The sequence below is a fragment of the Medicago truncatula genome, chromosome 3 (genome assembly GCF_003473485.1).
Source record: "Medicago truncatula cultivar Jemalong A17 chromosome 3, MtrunA17r5.0-ANR, whole genome shotgun sequence".
Classification (NCBI taxonomy): Eukaryota; Viridiplantae; Streptophyta; class Magnoliopsida; order Fabales; family Fabaceae; genus Medicago; species Medicago truncatula.
The window spans coordinates 15,085,991-15,090,592 of record NC_053044.1 but is presented as its reverse complement, the minus strand read 5'-3'; the positions used below and the strand labels follow the sequence as shown (position 1 = coordinate 15,090,592).

At 36.9% G+C, this 4,602-nt stretch overlaps 1 non-coding gene across 1 annotated transcript; it reads left to right on the top strand.

Annotated features, from left to right (window-relative positions):
- Positions 1-1,844: 1,844 nt before the first annotated feature.
- LOC120579797 (small nucleolar RNA R71) lies at positions 1,845-1,949 on the top strand. Its single transcript, XR_005645542.1, has one exon. It is a non-coding gene; the product is annotated as a small nucleolar RNA R71 (small nucleolar RNA).
- Positions 1,950-4,602: the final 2,653 nt, after the last annotated feature.

Genomic DNA, 4,602 nt, shown 5'->3' with positions numbered 1-4,602 from the left:
CTAAGCACAGGGTTGTGAATTTATTCAACAGCCTAATCACATGTTCATCTATTTCTAGTCTATCCATAGCATTAACATCAAGGTACCTGCAAGGAGAGATAGTTCTAGAGATTAGAGATTTATACCTATTTCTTTGCTCAGAATCCTTGAATTGGATCCCATGATTGCGGGTTGTTGATTGCTTCTTGCTTGCACCACTTCTGGAGGCTTCAATCTTCTCACCTTTCCTTTTTTATGCCATTGACCTTCGCTTGGTTTGGGTGTGGGTGGAGGTTAGGCTTGGACAAGGTTTATGTGGGAAGGGTTGGTTTAGTGATGGGGTTTGGTTTTAGTGAGGTTTATGAGTTGAATGGTGGAGATTTGTGAAGAATTTTTTTGGAATGGTGAATGGGGATAGATATGGAGGTTTGAAGATTGATGTTATGGAGGTTTAGAGAGAGAAGTTGAAGCATGAGGGAAGTTTGTGTTTGAGAATGAAGGAAGAAGAAGAAAAGTGAAAAAAATGGTAAAAGAGGGTCTGGGACCATGGCACGGCCGTGCCACCACAGGCACGGGCCGTGCCAACTCTCTGGAAGTTGGTGGATGTTGGCTAGGTCACAGGCACGGCTGTGCCAACATTGGCACTGGCTGTGCCAAGCTTCTGGACGTGCAAGGCTCAATTTTCTTCATTTTTTTGCATCATATTTGGACAAATACCTACAAAACAAATTAAAACAACACAAAACAAACAAAATAAAAGCAATTAAACTCGTGGGTTGCCTCCCACGAAGCGCTCTTTTAGAGTCATTAGCTTGACGATTAGAAGGTTTCTCTACCCAATACCCAATCTTTCCCAAAGGGATAGTGGCATCAACCTAACATTCTCTCCCAAATCACACGTGGCTTTCTCAATGGTTTCACTCTTAATCACACAAGGGGTGGAAAAACTCTCAATCACTATAAGGTTAGGCTTAGCAAGCCTTTGTGGGCCATGGATTTTGAGTTTATAAGGTGGTGAAACGATTGACTTATCACTCTCTCCTATGACTTTCTCACCTTGTTGCTTTTCACTCTCTATCTCACCCTCAATTGTCTTAGTTTTCATAATGGGGTCCTCTAACTGTTTACCGTCCCTAAGTTGAATAGCATTTATAAGGTCTTTGGGGTTGGCTTCAGTTTGACCTAGAAAGACTTCGGGGGTTTGAGAGGAAGTAGCTACTTTTTGGGCTACTTGAGAGATTTGAGTTTCTAGCATTCTAGTGTGAGTAGCAATGGAGTCCACTTTAGATGTAAGCTTGACAAGTGAGTCATTCAAAAATCCAGTTTGATTTTTAAGTTCTTGAAATTGCTTGGATTGCTCCATAGCATATTTTTCTAGTAAAATTTCCAAGCTGGATTTCTGAGGGACTCTTTGGTTGTTTGCATAAACGGGTGGTGTTGTTTGTTGTCCAAAGGTATAAGAATTTTGCTCGGGACTTTTAGCAACACTACCTAGTTGGCATTCAACACCAGTATGGTCAAGTATTCCACAAAATTCACAAGGTGGTGAAACAAGAGCAGGTGTGACGACACTTACAGTTAATTTATCAAATTTTTGATGAAGTGTGTCCACCTTAGTAGATAGATGATCAAGGGTAGAAACCTGGTACATACCTACTTCTTTTTTAGAGGGTGGAGGAGTAACATCAGTGATAACTCTCTCACTTGTCCACTGATAGTGGTTTTGTGCCATGTCCTCGATCAAATCATATGCTCCTGTGAAAGTTTTATTCATCAAAGCTCCACCTGCAGCTGCATCAACATTCATTTTTGTGGAAAACAAAAGACCATTATAAAAAATGTGGATAATAAGCCAATTCTCAAAACCATGATGGGGGGCAAAGCCTAAGCATTTCTTTGAAACGCTCCCACGCATCGTAAAGAGATTCACCATCTTTTTGAGTGAATTGTGTGATTTGACTTCTCAATTGAGCAGTTTTACTATGGGGAAAGAAATGCCTTCCTCATTTGGTTCCATGAAGTGATAGAACCAATTTGCAATGAATGAAACCAAGCACTAGCTCTATCCCTCAAAGAGAAAGGAAAGAGGTGCAGCCTTACGACCTCTTGGTTTGCCTTCAAAGTTCCACTGAGTCTTAAGAAAATTGAAACATGAAGATTCGGATCCTCAGTGGGTGATCCGAAAAATTGATTTTGCTGCACTAGATAAATAAGTGCAGGCTTTATTTCAAATTTAATACCCTCAACCGTTGGGTACACAATAGCATCGTACGGCTCATCTGAAGATGTGATTGCGTACTCTTTGAGAGCACGTTTCTCAGCCATATCGTTATTATTGTGTAGATCTTCTTTGAGTCATGCCTGAAATCAAAACAGTTAAAGATAGAAAATGAAAAATAATAAAAAAATAAAATAAAATAAAATAAAATAAAATAAGGAGAAAGGGAGGGAGAGGGAGAGAGAGATTTTATATATAAATATATATATATATATATATATATATATATTTTAAGATAAGAAAAAGAAATAAAATATTTTTATTTTTTATTTTATATATATATATATATATATTATTTAAAAAATAATTTTTTTTTTTTTGGCCTAACCACTATTGAAAAGTTAATCAAATTACAATAACTCCCCAGCAGAGGCTTGATCACACTATATCATATAAAAGAGTATCGTTCTGACAGGGAGTTAGGAATTCAATTAACTTTAGATAATGATTAGACTGAAGATTTATAAGGTAGAAAGTTGTATTTTTGTATATTTAAAAGAAAATAATAATAAAAGATAAAAGTCTTGGGATTATTGGTTCATCGTAACGATAAGTCCTTCTCAAACCAAACTATTAAACTTATAACTTTATGTTAGACCTAATTTCTCAAGACAGTTTCTCTTTTGTTCCTCTAGCAACCAAACCTATTTCGCTGACTTGATTACTATTAGATTTTGGCCCTAAGTTGCAACCAAGCCTATTTCGCTGACTTGATCACAATTTAGAATCCTTGAAGTTCGAAACTATATGTCTCAAAGATTGTAAAGACTATTTCGCTGCCTTTACAATCTTTGTCTAAATTCACTTGTTCGAATATCAAAGCTTCACTTTCGTTTTATGAATTGATATTTGAGATGATGGATAAACAATTATCAAACCCTCCACTTTCGTTTCCACAGTTTAGTAATGGTTGATCCATGTTATAGCGGTGAATTTAGATAAGAAATTAGGGTTACATAAGATTAAGGTTGAAAGCTTGGTTTGATTAGGATTATGTCATTAGACTTATCCAACAATCCCAAGATAAGAGAAGCCTACTCATTAAAGTTCATCGTAGACAAGGAGAAGAAGAGAGAAAGCATAAAAGTAAATAACAAGAAAGTAAATGAACTTTTATTAGAAAGACAATTGTCACATATTGCATTCCAAGAAAAGATGATTATTTGTGATGGCTAGCTACTCTATTTATAGTTTACATTCGACTTAAAATCTAAGCAATCACTAGAATGTTCCACAAGTAAACTAAAACAGAGTAGCTTAAAATCTAAGCAAAAGCAGCAAAAGTAGTTTTGGAGTGTGGCACGGCCGTGCCAAGCTACTGACTTTGGAGGGAGATATATTTTGTCTCCAAATCTTCGTATTTTCCTATCGAATCAACTCCAAATCCCTTTCTTTTGCTCAAAGATTCAATCCATCAAATATCCGTTCCTGAAATATAACAATGTGGAATTAAAGTAAAATAGTTCAAAGAGGAAATAATATAAATATAAAATAAACTTAAATCTAATTAAAACGAAACTAAATAACATATTAAAATAGATAATAAATGACTCATCAAAGCCCCCATCGCTAATTTGAGCTAAAGCTCTATCGTGGTGAGTACAAAGCTCTAGGGTATCAAGCCCCCAACAATGTAATGCTAATGCATGGACTCGACCTCTTAAACATCTTAATTCGACAACCTCTTATATTAGTCCAATAATTTGGAACATCATCATCTTCATCAACTTAGACCGACTCATGCTTCTTGGTTAAATAACAACAGCAACATAGGCAGTATGCAAAAACAGCATGACATAATAATATCAATTGCAATTCATCAACATCTTAAATATTCAAATATTATTCAAGTAATGCATAAAACATTATATCACATCATGATCAACAACAACACATCTTAAACAGCTTCACAGATTATAATTAACCTCTTCATTAAGTCTTAATGCTACCCAAAGGTTCAACTCTCGACAACTCGTGCAACAAAGGTCGCAAAATCTAACAAGGCACTCTGTTTTTGGGTCCCTCGCGAGGCGAGAGCCTCTGCTCGCCGTGGCGAGTTCAGGTCAGAATCCCACAAGTTTCATTCCATGTTCAATCTCATCTTACATTCTTTCCTAATCATTATTAGACATGTTCAGGTACTCAAATGCATCTAAGTTTTAACTTAAAAGTCAAAATTACGAAATCTTGCATGCTCTCTAGTCAAGCTCGCTAGGCGAGTTCATCTACTCGCTATGGCGAGCTGCGACGTGCACCTCGCGAGGCGGGGAAAGTTACTCGTGTGGCAAGCGATGAAGTTCATCACTCGCCGTAGCGAGGATCATAGCTCGGGAGGCGAGCGATGA